The sequence below is a fragment of the Elephantulus edwardii genome, unplaced genomic scaffold, assembly GCF_000299155.1.
Source record: "Elephantulus edwardii isolate Elephantulus edwardi_28Jun2011 unplaced genomic scaffold, EleEdw1.0 scaffold00020, whole genome shotgun sequence".
In the NCBI taxonomy this organism is placed as follows: domain Eukaryota; kingdom Metazoa; phylum Chordata; class Mammalia; order Macroscelidea; family Macroscelididae; genus Elephantulus; species Elephantulus edwardii.
The window spans coordinates 2,282,636-2,303,563 of record NW_006399770.1 but is presented as its reverse complement, the minus strand read 5'-3'; the positions used below and the strand labels follow the sequence as shown (position 1 = coordinate 2,303,563).

Here is a 20,928-nt window from a genome sequence, read left to right as displayed (position 1 = left end):
TTTGTGGTTTGTTGTTTGGAGTTTTATTTATTTATTTATTTATTTATTGGAGGACTAATGGACCATATTTTTTTTTCTATAATTATATTTTATTAATTTTCATAAACATTTACAGAGATTTTGGGCTTCCACTCATTCATTGTTGCACTATGGACCATATTTTTTAAAAAAAAAAATTCTTTTATGTTGGTTTGCTTACAAAGTTCATATACATTGTGTTTCGAAAGTTTTTGCAGATTCTACGGAGGTGCCGGTGGAGGCAGGACCTCGGGCCAGCCCCAGCCTCCACTCACAGGTGCCCCCATGGGAGGCTAAGAGGAGCTGGGACTCAGGGAGGACACGCTGAAGGTTCTAGCAGCCTTCCTTAAGTGGCGAGAGGCTGCTAGTTCCCGCAACCCTACCTCCCCCAGGACCCTCACCCAGGAGCAACCGACAGATTTCCTGGGTCACCTTTGGAGATGTCTCCCCTGCCTCCTGGGCCTAGGAGCTGTTCCCCTGAGTTCCCTCGGCCTTGCTACCTGTTTCTCCGCCCCTGCTGATTCAGAATCAGGCCCAGCTACTGCAGACTTCTACACTCTGGTAGCTCAGCGGCTTGAGCAGCTGGTCCAAGAGCAACTAAAAGCACCGCCTAGCCCAGAGTTACTGGGACCCCCACCCACTGAGAAGAAAGCCCTATTGCGAAGACTGGTGGTCTTACTGGAAGAGGAGGCAGAAGTCATCAACCAGAAGCTGCAACACAAACTGGCCTGGATCTCAATGGGTTCCTTCACCCGACTAGCTGAGCTCTTCTCCAGGTGTGAGCCCATCCATGCCCCAGCCCTGCACGTGCATGCACCTTGTCACCACCTTCCCCGAAGCACCTGGCCAGCCTGGCCCTGGCCATGAAGCTGAGTGTGGAACATGTACCCAGCTTCTAGCCCTAGATCTCCAGGCCCAGGGGCTGGGAGGGCATCCTGGCCATGTCTCCTGTAGACTTGAACTTACCCTTGGACTGAGATCCTCCTCAGAAGCTGCTACAAAGCTAGACCTCTTGTCCATGCTCCTGTCAGATGCTTCTGCAGCCTTCCTGTGCAACTCAGGACTGTGGCGGGGGGTGGAAGTGGGGTTAGTATCTATGGCCACCCTATTTTTACAAAAAAAAAATTAAACTGTTTCAAATTTTTTTCATATTAAAATATTTTAAAAGTAAAAAAAAAGTTCATATACAATGTATTTCACACTATGGTTCATTCACATTGTGTTTCACACAATCATTCTCATTCATTATGTTTTCTAAAATTAATCATCACTGAACTATGCCCACCATTACCCTCTTTCCAGATCCCAGACAGATCTTTCCTATTTCCTTTATTCCCTCTGTCCACTCACCAAGTTATATGACCCTATGATTACCTCCCTGCCCATTATCACCCTTCTGCTTCCACTCTCCCTGCCTTGGATCCTAATACATGTTTTCCTGGATTATCTTTCTTTTTCTACAATAATGGTCTTATGCAGTATTCGTTGTTAAGATGCTGAGTTAGTTCACTCAGCACAATGCTTTCCAATCCCTCCCATGTTTTGTAATAATTTTCAAAATCATTGCTTGTGGGTGTGGTGTGGTGTGGTATTCCATCTTGTGAATGTACAACAATTTCTGAATCCATTAAATGGTGGTTGGACATTTGGGCTGCTTCCATGTTCTTAAAATGATGAATAAGGCTGCTATGAACATTGGTGTACAAATCTCCATTTGTATCTCAGTTGTCATTTTCTTGGGGTATTTTCCTACCAGTGGAATAGCTGAAGTATATGGAATTTCTATGTTCAACTTTTTGAGGAAACACCAAATAGCTTTCCAGAGTGATTGTATCATTTTACAATCCTACCAACAGTGTATGAGAGTTTCTATCTCTCTACATCCTCTCCAACATTTATTACTTGCTGTCTTTCTTTTCAAACTTTGCCACCTGCTACTGGAGTGAGATGGTGTGTCTCATTGTGCTTTTGATATGTATCTTTTCTATTGCCAGTGATTTGGGGCATTTCTTCGCGTGCCTGTTGGCCATCTGAATATCTTCCTCTGTGAAGTCTTTCTATGTGTTTTGCCCATTTTGTAATTGGGTTATCAGTCTTTTTCTTTGGAGGCTCTGTGTTGTTGTTGTTACGTGCCATTGAGTCACCTGAAACTCATAGCGACCCTATGTACAACAGCCCTAAACCCTGCTCTATCCTGTGCCAATCTTCTTGTCTCTGACACACCTACCCCATTACCCTAGTCACGGAATCATTCTATCTCAACAAGGGTCTTCCTCTCTTGCACTGTCCCTCTACCCTCCCAAGCATGGTGGCTCTCTCCAAGGACTGGTCCCTCCTTGCAATATATCATACGAAGCTTTAGAATTCTAGCCTCCAAGGAGCAGCCTAGTTTAATCCTCTCCAAGAATAACGTGTTTGTTCTCTCAGCAGTCCGTGGTATACTCAACACTCTTCTCCAACACTACAGCTCAAAGGCATAAATTCTCCTTCTATCATCCCTAGTCATTGTCTAGTTTGCTGATGCATAGCAAGTGATTGCAAAGACCATGACCTGTATCAGGAGCACCTTAGTCTCCAGACTAATATCATTGTTCTTCAGTACTTTGGAGAGGTCTCTGACAGCAGGATTTCCCAACACAATATGTCTTTTAATATCCTGGATGCTAGTTCCAAGAGTATTGATTGTGTAGCCAAGCAAACTAAAGCTGTGAACAATCTCAGTCTCTTTACCACCTATCATGATGCTGCCAATTGGCCCAGTGGTGAGAATCTTTATTTTCTTGATATTGAGCTTCAATCCATAATGAGGGTCTTCTTCCAAACCTGATACCACATTTCTCCTCATGGAGCCCAGCCTCCCGGATGATCTGTTTTGCATATAGATTGAAAAGTTATTGAGATAGGACACATCCCTGTGTACACCCTTCCCAATTTTGAACCATTCAGTGTTCCCTTGCTCAGTTCTGATGACTGCCTCCTCATCCAAGTATAGGTTTCACATAAGCACAATCAAGGGTTTTGAGATTCCCATTCTTCTCAGAGTCAGCCACATTTTGTTGTAATCCACACAAACACCTTTGAATAGTCAATGAAACACAGATAGATGTTCCTCTGGTACTTCCTGCTTTTAACCAAGATCCATCTAACAACTACAATATCCCTAGTACCACCACCCCTTCTAAACCCAGCCTGGACTTCTGGCAGTTCTCTGTTGATGTGCTGTTCCAGTTCTTTTTGGATAATCTTCAACAGAATCTTGTTTGCATGTGATATTAATGATATTGTTCAACAATTTCCACACTCTGTCAGATTACATTTTTGTGAGTGACAAGATAATATCCATATGCATATAAGTCCGGTGAATACCACTATCATTCAGATATATGCACCAACAACTGAGCCAAAGAAGAGGAAATAGAAGATTTCTACCAACTTTTACAGTCGGAGATCAGTCAAACATGCAATCAAAATGCATTCATAGTAATGGTGACTGAAACACAGAAGTTGGGAACAGAGAAGAAGGATCAGAAGTTGGAATACATAGTCTTGGTGACATAAATGAAGCTTGAGAGAAAATGACATAATTTTGCACAAAATTTTATTCATTGCAAATATGTTTTATAAGAAACAAACACAGGCTATACACATGGATTCCACCTAATATATGCATAGAAATCAGACTGATTACATCTATAGAAAGAACCACTGGAGAAGCTCAATATCAGCTGTGAAAACTAGGCCAGGTGCTGATTGTGGAACAGACCACCAACTACTCATATGCAAGTTCAAGCTGAAGCTGAGGAAAATTAAATCAAATCAACGGGAACCAAAATGTGACCCTGAGTCTATCCCACCTGAATTTCAAAACCATGTCAGGAACAGGTTTGAGGCCTTGAACACTAATGAAGACCAGAGCAGTTGTGGTAGGATATCAAGAATTTCTTCCAGGAAGAATGCAAAGGGTCATTAGAAAAAGGAGGAAGAAAAGACCAAAATGAATGTCGCAAGAGACTCTGAATATTGCACTACAGCGTCGAGAAGCCAAAACAGAGAAGAAGAAATAAAGATATTAAGGAGCTAAACAGAAGATTTCAAAGGGAAGTGTGGGAAGACAAAGTAAAATATTATAATGAAATGTGCAAGGAGCTGGAGTCAGAAAATCAAAGGGGCTGAACTCGTTCAGCATTTCTGAAACTCAAGGAACTGAAGAACAAATTTAAGCCTCCAGTTGCAATACTTAAGGATGCTTTGGGAGGACGTGTAGGATTCTTAAACTTTTGTTATGAGACTCTTGTCTGAGATGGTATTGTTATATGTTTTTCCCCCCAGTCATTAGGTTTTCTTTTCACTCTGTTGAAGAAGTTTTTGACATTCACAGGAATTTAATCTGTAAAAGGTCCCATTTATCAATGTTATCCTATCCTTGTTTTGTATTTCTGACTGTATTTGGCAGCCATTTTATACCAAGGGTTAAGCCTTCTAAGCTTGATCCCCCTTTGTCTCTTATGATCTTTACGGGGGGGATTTTGTTTGTTTTTATTTTTTAATTTAAACAAAATTGTAATCTTATACTGGTTTACTTACAAAGTTCATATACATTGTTTTTCACACTGGATCTTTCCCATTTCCTTTACCCACTCTTCCCTTTGCCTATCAGATTGTATAACCCAATGATATACCACCACCACTGCCCTTCCTCACGCCTCTGCTCTCCCCCCCCCTTGGATCTTCATGCTTGGTCTACAATAATCATACCATATTTATCCTTATGGGATTGAGTTAGTTCACTTAGCATAATGCTTTCCAGTGCCTCCCGAGTTAGGTAGTGCTTTACAAAATCATTGTTCTTGCATGCTGTATAGTATTCCGTCATGTGAATGTACCATAATTTCTCAATCCATTCAATTGTGATTGGACATTTGGGCTATTTCTATGTTCTTGCCAGGGTGAATAATGCTGCTGTGAACGTTGGGTACAAGTCTCCATTTGCATCTCAGTTCTCATTTTCTCAGGGTATATTCCAAGCAGTAGAATAGCAGGTCATATGGAATTTCTATGTTCAGCTTTTTGAGGAAATGCCAAATTGCCTTCCAGAGTGATTGTACCATTTTACAATCCCACCAACAATGTATAAGAGCTCCTATCATGCAGCATCCTCTCCAACATTTATTACTTTCTGTCTTGTTCAAGCTTTGCCACCGCTACTGGGGTATCTCATTGTGGTTTTGACTTATATCTCTCTTATTGTCAATGATTTTGATCATTTATTCATGTGTCTGTTGGCCATCCGATTATCTTCCTCTGTGAAAATTCTTTTCATGTCTTTTGCCCATTTTATAATTGGGTTTTCAATCTTTTTCTTGTGGAGTTCCTGTAGGATTCTGTAAACTTTTACTATGAGACCCTTATCTGAGATGGTATTGCCAAATACTTTTTTCCTAGTCAAGTAGATTTTCTTTTTATTCTATTGGAAAAAGGTTTTAATACAGACAGGGATTTAATCTGTATAAAGTATCACTCATCAGTTTTATCCTCTTCAGATTGTGCATTCCTGGACTATAATTGCCAATCTTTTTATGCCATCTACAAGGCCATCTAAGCATGATCCCAGTTTGTCTCTGATGAACTTTATGGTTTTGAGCTTTAGGTTCCAGCTTGAGTTGATTTTTGTGTATGGTTGGAAATGAGGATCCTGCTTCCGTTTTCTGCAGGTAGTAGTCCAGTTTTGCCAGAACCTTTTGTTGAAGAGGTTGTTGTTTCCCCGTTTGATAGGCTCTACTTCCTTGTTGAATGTCAGTTGACCATAGATAGATGGGTTAATTTTTGGGTTCTCAATTCTATTCTATTGGTCTGTGTGCCTCTCATTATATCAGTACCACGCTGTTTTGTTTATTACAGCTTTGTTGTAGATTTTGAGATCCGGGAGTGCTATGCCTATTAACTCTTGTTTGTTTTTTTGAAGCTCCACTTAGTTGTTACCAGTTCATTTTACCTGGATAGAAAATGATGTCAAGCTCAGGTGGTGTAATGCATAATATGACAAGCTAACCAAAACTTGGCAGTTTGAATCCACCAGCAAAATGAGCAGTCTTTTCCTGTTAAGATTTACAATTTCGAAAGATGGTAGTGAAGGGAAAAAATATGCTCATATAAAGGGTAACACTTTAAGAAATGGAGAGTATTCATATATAGACTGAAAATATTCTATTCCCCTCAGTTGGCCTACTGGTAAGAAGCTGCACTGCAATTCCAAAGGTGTGTGGTTGGAATCCACCAGCAGCTCCATGGGAGATGGATGGGCAATCTCCTCCCGTGCAATTAACTGCCTCTGAAAACCCACCTGAGGGTCAGCTAGGGGTCAATTCTGGCTCAACTACACAACAATCACAATAAGAGTAAGAGCTGGTGGCCAAATGGTAAGGAATGCATTGCCAACACAAGGGTACCCAGCTGGAACCCATTAGCAGGAGAAAGATGAGCAATCTTCTCCCATGAAATTTTAGCCACAGCTACTTCTGATCCACCAATCCCACCTGTCTTGAGACCTCAGTTGAGTGCTTATTATTATTGTTGTGTATCATTGTGCCAGAACTGACCCATAACTGACTCTTCTGTGAGTTTTCAGAGGCAGTAAATAAAACAGGAGGAGATTGCCCATCTTTCTCCCTCAGAGCAGCTTGTTGGTTCCAACCTGTACCTTCGTGTTCGCAGTGCGATATCTTACCATGAAACCACTGGAGAGAGAAAGGCTAGGTGTGGAGAAAGAAAGGATACAGGCCTTATGCACACTTTCCTAATTTTATTTTTTTTATTTTATTATTTTTGTGTGAGTGTACCGTCAGATCAGATCTGACTGGTACGGGAGGAGATTGTCCCTCCTTCCCCAGCAGAGCATCTGGTGGATTCAAACCGTGCGCCTCTGTGATTGTAGTTGCAGCTCCTTGCCATTAGACCACCAGAGCTCCCCTCACTTTCCTAATTTTAAACTGTGCTGTATTCCCTTGCTCTGTTCACACAACTGCCTCTTGGTCTAGGTATAGATTTCGCATGAGCACACTCAAGTGTTTTGGGATTTCCATTATTCTCACTGCTTGCTGTAATTTGTTATGATCCACACAGTCAAATGCCTTTGCATAGTCAATAAATCACATATAGATGTTTTTCTGGTATTTTTTGCTTTCAGCCAGGATCCATCCGACATCAACAACAGTATCCATGGTGCAACTGCCTCTTGTAAATCCAGCTTGAGTATCTGGCAGTTTTGTGTCTATGTACTGTTCTAGCTATTTTTTAATGATATTCAGCAGTATTTTGCTTGCATGTGTTATTAATTGTATTGTTTTATAATTTCCATATTCTGTTGGATCACTTTTCTTAAATAAATATGGGTAAATATGGAAATAAATATGAATCTCTTCCAGCCATTCACCGGGTAGCTGTCTTCCAAATTTCCTGGCATAGACTGCATCCGGGACAGCATCTGTCATTAAAACATGTCAATTGATATGTAGAAGAATGTGGCATCAGGATTCAAAGAAGGCTCATCAATAACCTTCGTTATGCAGATAATGCAGCCTTGCTTGCTGAAAGTGAGGAAGCTTTTAAGCTCTTGCTGCAGAAGGTTAAACTCTGTACCCTTCAATATGGATTGTACCTTAATATCAAGAAAAAAAAAAGCTGGGGAGCTCTTGTGGCTTAGTGATAAGAACCTGTGTTGCAATCCCAAAGGCACATGGTTTGAAACCATCAGCTGCTTTGTGGGAGAAGGATGGGAATTTGAGAAAGAAAACAAAAATCTTTGCCACTAGACAATATCATGATGTTGTTGTTGTTGTTGTTATGTGTCGTTGAGTCGCTTGCAACTCACAGCGACCCTATGTACAACAGTCCTAAACTCTGCTCTGTCCTGTGCCAATCGCAGTCTCTGACACTCCCACCCCAATTATCCCAGTCACTGAATCAATCCACCTCGTAGAGGGCCTTCCTCTCCTGCATTGTCCCTCCACCCTCCCAAGCATGATGTCCCTCTCCAAGGACCGGTCTCTCCTCACAACATGTCCAAAGTATGTTAGATGGAGCCTCAGAATCCTTGCCTCCAAGGAGCCACCCGGTTTAACCCTTTCCAGGACAAATCTGTTTGTTTTCCTAGCAGTATACTCTTCTCCAGCACCACAGCTCAAAGGCATCAATTCTCCTTCTGTCCTCATTGGTCATTGTCCAACTCTCTGATGCATAACAAGTGATTGCAAAGACCATGGCCTGTATCAGACAAACCTTAGTCTCCAGAGAGACACCATTGTTCTTCAGTACTTTGGAGAGGTCCCTAACAGCAGACTTTCCCATGGCAATGTTAGTTAAAAACTAACATCATGATAAGTGGAGAAAAGATTTACTGCTAATAATTTCCTTTTACTTTGATCCACAATCAATACACTTGGTACCAGCAGTCAGAAGATCAGGAGATGTATTTCACTGGGAAAGTCTGCTGTCAGAGATGTTTCCAAATTATTGAGGATTAATGATGTGAGTTTGAGGATTAAGATGCACCTGATTCAAGCCATGATCTTTTTAACCACTTGCTATTTATCTAAGAATGAAAGGGGGGGGGGGAATGATGCCTTTGAATTGTGTTAGAGAAGAGTACTGGTTCCCATGGGCTGCCAAAAGAACAAACAGATATATCTTGGAGAAGGCATAAAGAGGGCTCTTTGGAGGCAAAAATGATGAAACTTCATGTCACATACTTTGGGCATGTTGCTAGGAGAGACTCTTCCTTAAAAAGGGACATCGTATTTGAAAAGTGGAGGGACCATGATGGAGAAGAGCCTCAGCTAGGTGGGTTTACACAGTGACTGCAATTGTGGGCTTGAGTGTGTCAGCGATTGTGAGGATGGCACAGGATAGGACAGAGTTCAGATCTGTTGTTCCTTTTGAGTCTTTACTGTACTCCATGTCACCTAGTAAGTCACCAGAGTTCCCTATACTCAACAGGAAAAGAGTGCCACCTCGTGGCAGGTTGATTACAGTAAACTCCTCCCTCTTGCCGTACCCCCATTGGTTTTAAAACAAAATTCACTGGAAGTGCAATCCATTCCAACTCTTTTTTTTTTTCTTTCAAACTCTTAGTAACACTCACTACAGAGTAGAGCGTTCTCATATTTTTTTAAATTTGTGTGTGTGTGTGTGTGTGTGTGTGTGTGTGTGTGTGTGTGCTGTCAAATCAGATCTGACTGGTCCAGGAGAAGATTGCACAGCCTTCAACGAAGCATCTGGTGGATTTGAACTGCACAATTTCGGGATTGCAGCGCAGCTTCTTGCCACTAGGCCACCAGAGCTCCCATCTCATAAAATTTTCAAAGCTATAATCTTTGAAATCTATAAATGGCCGGTGGGTTCTGAGTCACCAGGGTTCCTTTTATTAAGTCAGCCACTTAAAACCATAAAGGGTTCATTTATATGCTGACACGCATCAGGCCAATTTAAGTCGGAGTGATATAGTTCATTACTGAGAAATGTTATATAATGTCTCTGTAAATTTTCATTAATAAGAATAATAATAATTTTTAAAAGTCTGAAATTTTAAAAAAAAGATAACATATTAAAAATTCAGAGAGTAGGAAAGAAAATGAAACCCACTTCCTTGGAAATAGGTTTCAGGAATGAGGGGGTAAGTCAGAACCTTGGCTTCCAGCTGGCACTCAGAATCGATTCCTTCTCCTGCAGCCCCAATGTTGTTATTGAGCACTATCGAATTAGAACCGGCTCGTAGCTGACCCTTCAGTGGGTTATCAGAGGCAGTAAATCACACAAGAAGAGATTGCCCATCTTTCTCCACTGAACAGCTGGTAGACTTGAACCACTTACCTTTGGGGTGGCAGCACAATGCCTTACCACTGCTGGCCTACGTATTTAAAAGTTGATTGGGCCCCAACTAAGTCTCCAGTTTGGAGACTCCTGTGTGAACTGGTTGGATTCTGGAAGGTGCATTCCCTTGTTTAAGTTGTGTGAGCTGACTGGATTTTCTGGATTTAGCTAACTATGAGTTGTGGGCTGGAAGCATGTACCTGGTGCATAAGCCTTTTTATTTAAAAGTCAGTTAAGCACCCAGGCCACAGGCCCTCAGGCCTCATATTAATTGTGTTTGAGACGAACATTCTTTTAAGTGCTATAGCACTGGTCTGTCAATTTGCTGTACTGAGATAACTTGGGCTTGCTGTGATGCTGAATACTGTGCCATTGGTGTGTCAAATGCCATAATGGTTACCTATGGTGGACAGTATTTGGTGGAGCTCCCAGACTGAGACTGGCTTGGAAGCAGGAGTGGCATCCACATCCTAAACAACATGCCTTTGGAAACTCTATGAATGTAGAGAAATGGCAATAGTTCTAGAACACAGTTCAGGGTTTTTTTCATATGGTCATTATGAGTCGTGCTTGACTCAAAGACACTTAACAGCAACAACCACCTTTGGGTTGACAGCAGGTGGGCTAAAGGTAAAATTCTGTGCTGCAATTCCAAAAGAATGCAACTTGAATCCAGCAACCACGGGAGGATGAGCAATCTTCTCTTGTACCTTTTATTGCCTCTGAAAACCTGCTGGAGGGTGAGCTATGGGTGAGTCCTGACACAACTGCACACAACAACAAGTTACCAGTATAAAGATGGGAAATTGTAAGTCCAGCAAGGTGAATATACTGGCTTCACACTACCAGGGGCTATTGTCCAGAACAGCATTTGAGGTTGCTCTCAGCTGGGGAGCATCTAAGCTTCATTATAATGGAAGGAGAATCTCTTCATTTGCTTCTCTGCCGATGTCTTAATAAGTCCATGGGAAGGATCATTTACCCTATTTATGTGAGACTCTCCATACAAATAACCGCCATTGGGCTGGGTTGGGGAAGGGCAAAATTTACACCTCTTTCGTGGATAAAATGCTTCCTTAGCTCACACATGCCTACCGTCCAAACTCCTGACCCTGGCACAAAGCTTTCCACAATCTGATTCCAAGAGACATTTTTAAAAATCCATACTCTCCAAGTAACTCCCCTCAAACTTAGTACTAAAGCTAATTTGTCATATATCTTCATTCCCTCAGTTTACTCTTTTAAAAAAATTGTTATCACTGAGAAATTACACAGCAAAGCACACATCTGTTCAACAGTTGCCCAGTGTACATCCTTAACATAACCCTTGATGCCCTTTTTTAAAATCATCATTGACATTTCCATCTTGGTGTTCTCTAAATCATATCCCAACCCCTTCAGGAAGTCTTGCTTCATGGACCATATTTGGCTACAGTGATCCTTTACTGATCCACAGCACCTCCTGTGAATATCATTTCTTTAGAGCTCACCATCCATTCTTCATATAAGCCTTTGAAGTGAATATGACTTATTTTCTCAAGCAGACTCCCAAGAGCAACTTTATATACCTCCCAGTATCAAAACAGATTATATAGCTACAAATGTATTTTGAATGGTTGATTGATTGCCTGATGTAACCAAGTATGAGAAGGGGAAATGATCATAACATAGTACCAGGAAATCCTTTGGAAAGAGAAAAGAATAATTACATAAAGGAGTAGGTTTATATGATAAGAGAATTTGCATAAACAAAATAAGACTTTAATGACAAGGGCATGTCCAGAGGAGACAGGAGGGTACCGAAAGACTAAATGGTTATATCTCTTCTCAACTGTTTGTGCTTCTCTCCTTTCTCTTGTTGTCATGTGTCTTCCAGTTGACTACTACTATGAACAATAGCCCCGAACCCTGTCCTTCTTGAGCCAATCTCACCATCTTTGACACACCTACTTCCATTGCCCCAGTCACTGTGCCAATCCATTTTACCCATGGTCTTCCTTTCCGATGCTCTCTACCCTTCCAAGCATGATATCCTTCTCCAAGGACTGGTACCTCCTAGTCTCCTTCTGTCATCCTTAGTCATTGTCCAGCTCTCAGAGGCATAGCACGTAATTACAAAGACCATGGCCTGAATGAAGCACACCTTAGTCTGTAGACTGACATTGTTGCTTTTCAGCACTCTGGAGAGGTCCCTGACAGTGGGCTTGCTAAAGCAACTTATCTTTCGATTTCCTGACTGCTAGTGCCAAGAGTGTTCGTTGTAGATCTGAGCAAGATGAAATTGTTAACAAATTCAGTCTTTTCTCCTTCTACCATGATGCTGCCAACTGGCCCAGTGGTGAGAATCTTTGTTTTCTTGTTGTCGAGATGCAATCCATATTGAAGTCTTTGACTTGCAGTCCTGACTGCAGTCTTTGACCTTCTGCAACAAACCAAGTCCTCCTCAGTTTCAGTGAGCAAAGTTGTGTCTGTCATCTGTATAACACAGGTTGTTGACGAGCTTTCCTCCAATCCTGATGCCACATTCTTCTTCATAAAGTCCAGCCTCCCAGATGTTCTGTTCCACATATAGATGGAAAAGGTATGGAGAAAGGATACATCTCTGAGACATTTCTTTATTTTCTTTTCTTTATTTTGAACCAAGTGTTTCCTTGCTCTGTTCCTATGACAGCTTCCTAGTCTAAGCTTAGGTTTCTCATGAGCACAATCAAGCATACTGGGATTCCTTCCTCTCAATCTCGTCTACAATTTGTTATGCTCCACAGAGTCAAATGCCTTTGTGTAGTTAATAAAACACAAGTAGACATTCTTCTAGTACTTTCTGCTTTCAGTCAAGATCCATCTGACATTGGCAATGATATCCCTGGTGCCATGGCATCTTCTAAACTCGGCATGTATTTCTGGCTGTTCTCTGTTGATGTACTGTTCTAGTTGTTTTTGGATAATCTTCAGCAAGATTTTGCTTGCATATGATATTAGTGCTATTGTTCAATGATTTCCACACTCTGTTGGATCATCTTTTTTGAGGAATGGGAGTAAATATGGATCTCTTCCAGACAGTTGGCCATATAGTTGTCCTCCAGATTTCTTTGCACAACATAATGAGCACATCCAGGGCTGCATCTGTTTGTTGAAATATGTCAGCTGGTATTCTATCAGTTCCTGGGGCCTTATTTCTTTTGCCAATTCCTTCAGAGTAACTTGAATTTCCTCCTTTATTACTATTGTTTCTTGATCATATGCTATTTCATAAAATTGTTCTATGTCAGCCAATCTTTTTGGTATATCAACTCTGTGAACTCTTCCCATCTTCTTTTGATGCTCCTGAGTCTTTTACTATTCTGTCCACAGCATCTTTAAGTATTGCAACTTGAGACTTGAATTTATTCTTCAGTTCCTTCAGATTAGGGGATGCTGAAGGAGTTCTTCCCTTTTGAATTTCTGACTCTAGTTCTTTGCACATTTCATTATAATACTTTCCTAGGACCCTCTATACCTCCATAAATTCCTATTTCTAATAAAGAACACACACTAGGCTAAGAAGCCACAGAACAGACCAGAAAGTAAGCTTAATTTTTTTCCTGACATGATAATGTAATCTTCCTTGGTCCAAAGTCCCATGATAAGGCAAACACTTTTTTGTGTAATATTAGTTGGATCTTTTAGTTGAAATCTTTTGGACTTCATTTTAGGTCAGTCCTAGAGGCAGAGAACTTTTTTTCAACTATCCCCTATGCATGTAAAAGTTGGACAATGAATCAGAAGGATCAAAGAAGAATTGGTGCCTTCGAAATGTGGTGCTGGTGAAGAATAGAAAGCATACCATAAGCTGTCAAAAGAACAAACAAATGTACCTTGGATGAAGTGCAGCTGGAATGCTCCTTGGACACAAGAATAATAGACTTTGGTTTATGTATTTAAAACCATGTAATCAAGAGATGCCAATCCTGGGGAAGGACATCATGCTTAATATGATTAGGGACAGGAGGACTTCCAAGAAGATGGATTGATGTAGTTTCCAAAACAAAAAGCTCAAGAACAGCAGCAATTGTGGAAATGGCACAACACTAGGCAGTGGGGTGTGTATATATATATATATATATGTTTTTCTTGTTGTACATATGGTCTATATTTTGGACATGTTGCTAGGAGAGTCTATTCCTTGAAAAGGGTCATCATGCTTAGAAAATGAAGGGCCATTGAAAGAGATGAAGATCCTTGATGAGATGCACTGACACAGTGACTGCACCAATGGGATCAAGTGTGTCAGATGATGAGAATGGCACATGACAGGACAGGGTTCAGGTCTTTTGTTTATAGGGTTTCTATGAGTCATATTCTACTCACTGGCACCTAACAACATGATCACTATGGCTTGCCCCTAATAACAACATCAATAAAACAACCAGAAGAACCATTTGAGGGCATAGGCTCAAATCAGATTGTCTTGTGTCCTCTGAATAGAATAGCTCTATTGTATTCTAGAAGGTTAGTTTGCCTAGAGAATAATTCTTTGGGTGAAGATCTGTTAAATAAAAATTTGAGGCAAACCCCAACCTAAACGCTTTGCATCACCTCAAATTTTACATAATTATTCTGTGCTGAAGTTGTCAGGAGCTAGTCACTTTCACTTTATTTCTTTTTTTTTTAACTTGAGCTTTTACTTCTTATGTTCCAGGGTAAGGGCAGAAGAAAAGGAAGTAGGGGGAGGCATAGAATTACTGTAGAAGGGAAAGGATGTATATCCTCTTTTTGTTCCAAGTTTCAGAATCTGAAAGCATCCTAATGAATAAAATGTAATTTTTACATTAGTAATTTTACATTAGTAAATGTAGGTTAAGTCATAAATTCTATTTCTGTAGTAGCTTATTTGCATAATAGACTTAGAGGGATTCCAGATTGCTTTGCCCAGTCTTGAGTTAGGTGTACTATTTTAACAGCCTTTACTTTCTCTCCCCAAGTACCTATCATGCAACAGTTTTCTCTCTATATGTCATATGTCTTACTTAGCTCTCAACTTAATTGCCATTGAGTTAGAACTGACTCATAGCTGATCCTCCATAAAGTGTAAATTGCATGGATGATTGAGTGTCTGATAAAAACAAGTTTGAGAATGAAAAACTACAAAAACATTTGGGTTTTCAAAAGTTATAAAATACCTGGAAGATTACCCATCTTTCTCCCACAAATCCTGGTGGCTTTGAACTGCTTGCCTTTGGATGAATTGACATTAAAACTCCTTAGCCACTGGGCCATAGAGATAGCACAAGAAGATGGCTTTAACAAACAGAAATTTCTTCTCTTAGAGTTTAGCAGGACAGAAGTCCTGATTCAAGAGTGCCAGCTTTAGCAGAACGCCTATGCTGTTGGTCGTGGAAGAGAGTTCTCATTTCCTTTAGCATCTGCAGGTCCCATGTTCCTTGGAGATTTCCATATGCCTTGACCTTCCCAGGGGTCAAGAAGCTTTCTCACACAGAGATCTCAGCCCCAAAGGATGTATTTCCCTCTTGTTGATTCTTCCTTGGTGATACTTAGGGAAAATCCTTATGTTAAAACGTGTTACAGTTCACACAAGAAGGGAACTCCTTTTTACATCAGATTGGAATATGATGGGACTAAGGGATGTTGCATCCCACCCTTTATCCTTTTACAACTCTGGTTTCTCAGATGGCTGGTCATCATTGCACAGCTTCCATGTTATATCATCACATATTTGGGGAGAATACAATTCAATCCATGACATCATAGTATTATGTCTATAGTTTCTAAATGATTGAGTCTTTTTCCCCAAGTCAGGATTCATTTAAGAAAGCCAACTATTTTCTTTAATATCAAGCCTTTTAATTCTTTTAAATATTTATTGCTAAATCCTTGTTGGAGTTTCTCGTCACTTTCTGGTTTTTATTTAATGAAACAGCTCTTCTCAACCACACTTAGTTTGATTAATTACTAACTTTCCTCTCCCCCACAACCTTCATTGCTTGTGAGGTAAAAAAGATTAATTTTTTTAGAGGTACATTATGTCAAACTTCCCTCCTCCCCCACCACATCTTTTATAATTTATGAAAAAGGGTTGGTTTGTTGGGGTTTTTTTACTAGATTAATTTCATCAGGCGGTTTTAATTCTGTGTACTATTTCTAAGTATGGTTACTGATTAATATTCAGAGATTTTCTTTTTCTTGTATAGTCCTTTTCTAAAAATTGGGCCATGCTAGTTTGCCAAGAAAGAAAGAAATAAAGTCTGCCGTTGGGAACATCACTAATGAAATTTGATTGAAATGCTCTAGGAGTGTTGGCTAATGCCACCATCATTACAGAACCCACTGCTTCCCTTATAATTCTTAATTATGGGCTGAGACATTAGGAGACTCATTTGTTTCAGGCAGACTACTTACTAGATTGTTTACAATCCCAGAGAATGTGATTTCTTTTCTCCTTGAAATAGAAAACAGAACCTTAGACCCCCCCAAATAAGCAGAGCTTCTTTTTTTTCAGTTTCCCTCTATTTGATGGTTTGAAACGAAGGAAAGTGTAGCTCTGGTGGCCTAATGCTGCCAACCCAAAGATAGGTAGTTCTAATCCATTAGCTGCTCCTTAGTTGAAAGATGAGCAATCTCTATGCAATTTACAGCCTCTGAAAACCCTCTGTAGGGTCAGCTTTGAGTCAGTTCTTACTAAATAGCACATAACAACTACACCGCTAGATGTTATGCTATTTCTTTTACATGCAAAGTATAATATAATCCTCACAATCATCTTATAGCCCACATTTGACTAACGAGATAATTGAAGCTCAGAATAGTTAGGTAACTTTGCCAAAATCACACAGCCAGTAACATGGTAGGGTAGATGTCAAGCTCAAATCCCCATAAGTAAGGCCTAGGTTATTCTGTTGTTGTTGTTGATGATGATGATGATGATGAGTTGTAGAGTCACTTGCAACTCAGAGTGACCTCATGCACAATAGCTCTGAACTCTGCTCTATCCTGAGTCAATCTCACTGTCTTTGATATACCTACCCGCATTACCCCATTTACTGTGTCAATCCATTTCATCCAGGGTCTTCCTTTCCTGCACTGTCCCTCTACCTTTCCAAGCATGATATCCTTCTCCAAGGATTGGTCCCTCCTGGCCCTGTGCCCAAATTATGTGACATGGAACTTCAAAATCTTTGCCTTCAAGGAATAGCCTGGTTTTTACTTCTCCAGGACAGATCTGTTTATTCTCTTGGCAGTCCATGGTATGTTCAATATTGTTCTTCAGCACCACAACTCAAAGGCGTCGATTCATCTTCTATCATCCTTAGTCATTGTCCAGCTCTCTGATGCATAGCAAGTAATTGTGAAGACCATGGCTTGGATCAGGCATGCCTTAGTCTCTAAACTGACATTATTGCTCTTCTGTACTCTGGAGAGGACCCTGACAGCAGACTTTCACAATGCTATTTGTCTTTTGATTTCCTGGCTACTAGTACCAAATGTAGATTGTGGAGCCAAGTAAGCTGACGCTGTTAACAATCTCTATCTCTTCTCCATCTATCATGTTGCTGCCAATTGGCCCAGTGGTTAGAATCTTCGTTTTCTTGATTTTGAGCATCAATCCATATTGCAGACTACAGTCCTTGACCTTCTGCAGCAAATATTTCAGGTCCTCTTTACTTTCAGCAAGCAAGGTTATTCTATTAGGCAGGGGGGAAACACCGCAAGACTCACTTACCTAAACTGAGCAGTGAGTCAACAATAAATATTTTATACAGGTGATCATAAAAATTAGAGGCCAGTCCAACACAAGGAATTATAAACCACGCCAGTAAAAGAATGCTATAAATTTTAGAGGTCAGGGCAGGATCTAGGAGGGTGGAGATGGAATTTATAATCAACTAGAGAAGAATGTGTGGGCAGAAAGCAAGATCCTATCAGAATACAATCCGAATCCAATGTCTGTTTGTCCCGCCATACTGCCTTTAAATAAGAACTCTTCCAAGAAGAGTTTGTGAACACCTTCCAAGCATTAGTTTCTGTGAAATTTATCCTGCTGCCTTCTATTCCAAATCTGGCCCTCTCACCCCATTCTACTTGGCCGGTATTGAGCCCATTTGACTTATGACCTCTTTGGACACACTTCTCTGGCTTGGATTGGCCCTCTATCTTGGAGTCAGTTCTAGAATTTGCTCTTCTCTTCAGGTGCCCTGTGGGAATCAAGCCAGAGCCTCTGAATAGGAGGACCTGTCCCCAGTCTGACCCAGCTATGAGAGTAGAGTCAGAGAATAGACAGGTAACTGAGATCTGGAAGGCCAAATTACAAAAACAAGAAACAGAATAGGCAGTCAAGAGCCATCATGAAAACCCCAGAGTTGTGAGTAACCTGGTAGAAACTTTCTGAAGGATTCTGTGGACTTTGGCTCCCTGTGACTTTAAATGTTAAATATTAACAAGAATTAGTTTTCACAAATAAGTTTGGATAAAACCTCTTCTCATCCATCTTAGATGTTTTGCTTGCTGGTAAGTAGAGTTAGTATTAGTGAATTGATTATTCATAAATAGATTTTCTAAGATTTCTGGTGGAAGTTTAAGACAAAACAAAACAAAACAGAAGGTACCTGTCTTGGTTGGGGTTGTCTAGAAAAGCCAGAACAATGGAACTTACTGAGTACTGTAGAGTCAGAATCAACCCATAACTGACCCTTCCATGAGTTTTCAGCGGCAGGTAACTGCAGGGAAGGAGACTGTCCATCCTTCTCCTGCAGATAGGTGGATAGATAAACAGGTAGATAGATAGATAGATAGATATTGTTATGTGTCATTAAGTCACCTGTGACAACCCTATGTACAACAGCTCTGAACCCTGTTTTATCCTGAGGCAAGCTTATTATCTCTGGCACACCTATCCCCATGACCCCAATCACAATCACTGAATCAATCCATCTCTTCGAGTGTCATCTTCTCTTGCCTGTTCCTCCACCCTCCCAAGCATGATGTCCCTCTCCAAGGACTAGTCTCTGCTTGCAACATGCCCAAAGAATGTCAGACAGAACTTCAGAATCCTTGCCTCCAAGGAGCAGCCTGGTTTCATCCTCCTGGGATGAACCTCTTTGTTTTCCTAGCAGTCCATGGTATATTCACTACTCTTCTCTAGTGCCACAGTTCAAAGGCATCAATTCTCCTTCTATGCTCCCTAGTCATTGTCCAGCTTTCTGATGCATATAACAAAATTGCAAAGAGCAGGTCCTGGATCAGGTGCATCTTAGTCTTCAGACTGCTATCATTGCTCTTCAGTACTCTGGAGAGGTCTCTGACAGCAGCATTTCACAATGCAATTTGTCTTTTTATTTTTTTTTTATTTTTTTAATTTTTTTGGGCTGCTGGTACCCAGAGTGTTGATTGTGGAGCCAAGCAAACTAAAGCTGTTAACAAATCTCAATCTTTTCTGCATCTATCATGATGCTGCCAATTGGGCCAGTGGTGAGAATCTTTGTTTTCTTGATATTGAGCTTCAATCTGTATTAAAGGCTGCAGTCTTTGACCTTTTGCAGCAAGCACTTCAGGTCCTCCTCAGTTTCAGCAAGCGTGTTGTTTCATCTCATCACAGTTGTTGATGAGTCTTCTTCCAATCCTGATGCCATATTTCTCCTCATAAAGCCCATCCTCCCAGATGATATGTTCTGCATATAAATTGAAAAGGAATGGAGATAGGACATGTCCCTGGCATACAGCATTCCCGATTTTGAACCATGCAGTGTTTCCTTGCTCTGTTCTGACAACTGCCTCCTGGTCCAAGTGTAGCTTTCGCATAAGCACCATCAGTTGTGGGATTCCCATTCTTCTCAGAGTTAGCCACATTTTATTGTGATCCACACAGTCAAATGCCTTTGCATAGTCAATGAAACACAGACGTTTCACTGGTGCTCTCTACTTTCTCTCCCAAGATTCATCTAACTTTAGCTATAGTATCCCTAGTATCGCGGCCTCTTCTAAACCCAGCCTGCACATCTGACAGTTTTCTGTTTATGTGCTGTTCCAGTTATTTTTGGATCATTTTCAGCAGAATCTTGCTTGTATGTGATATTAATGATATTGTTCAATAATTTCCATACTCTGTTAGGTCACCTTTCTTTGGAATAGGAACAAATATAGATCTCTCCTCCAATCATTTGGCCTTGTGGTTGTCCTCCAGATTTCTTGGCGCAACTTGGTGATCTCATTCAGGGCCATGTCTATTTGTTGAAATATGTCATTTCATATTCTGTCTGGGGCCTTATTTTTTGCCAAGTCCTTCAGAACAACTTGAACTTCTTCCTTCATCACTATAGGCTCTTGTTCTTACCTTGTTTCATGAAATTCTTCTGTATCAGCCAATTATTTTTTGTACAGTGACTTTGTATATGTCTTCCATCTTCTTTTAATGCTTCCTGGATTGTTTAACATTCTGCCCAAAGCATACTTAAGTATTGCAGCTCAAGGCTTGAATTTGTTCCTCAATTCTTTCAGTTTAAGAAATACTGAGCGAGTTCACTTTTTTTATTTTCTGACTCCACCTCCTTGCACATTTTATTGTAATACTTTGTCTTCTGGCACTGCCCTCGAGAATCTTCTGTTTCACTCCTTAATGTCTTGATTTCTTCCCTTTGCTTTGGCTTCTTGGTGCTCCAGTGCAATATTTAGAGTTTCTTCTGACATCCTTCTTTGTCTTTTCTTCCTCCTCTGTCCTTGTAATGACCTTTTGCATTCTTCCTGGATGATATTCTTTATATCCTCCCACAGACAGATTTTAAATAAAATCTTTAAACTCATTTCTGTTGAGTTGTAACTGATTCATAGCTAACCCTCCAGTGGGTTTTTAGAGGCTATAAGTTACACAAGAAGAGACTGTTGATCTTTCTCTTGAAGGGCAACTATGGATTTGAAATGCCTGTCATTGAGCTGGCAACACAACTCCTTACCTACTAGGCCACCAGCGTTCCCTAATAGGTAGATGTTGCTGTTGTTGATAGAGAGATTTATTTCAAGAAAATTGCTCACATGCTTAGAGGCAAATCTCCAATCTGT

At 40.6% G+C, this 20,928-nt stretch overlaps 1 pseudogene; it reads left to right on the top strand.

Moving 5' to 3' along the window:
• Positions 1 to 303: 303 nt before the first annotated feature.
• LOC102861809 lies at positions 304 to 885 on the top strand (annotated as a pseudogene).
• The last annotated feature ends 20,043 nt before the right edge of the window (positions 886 to 20,928 follow it).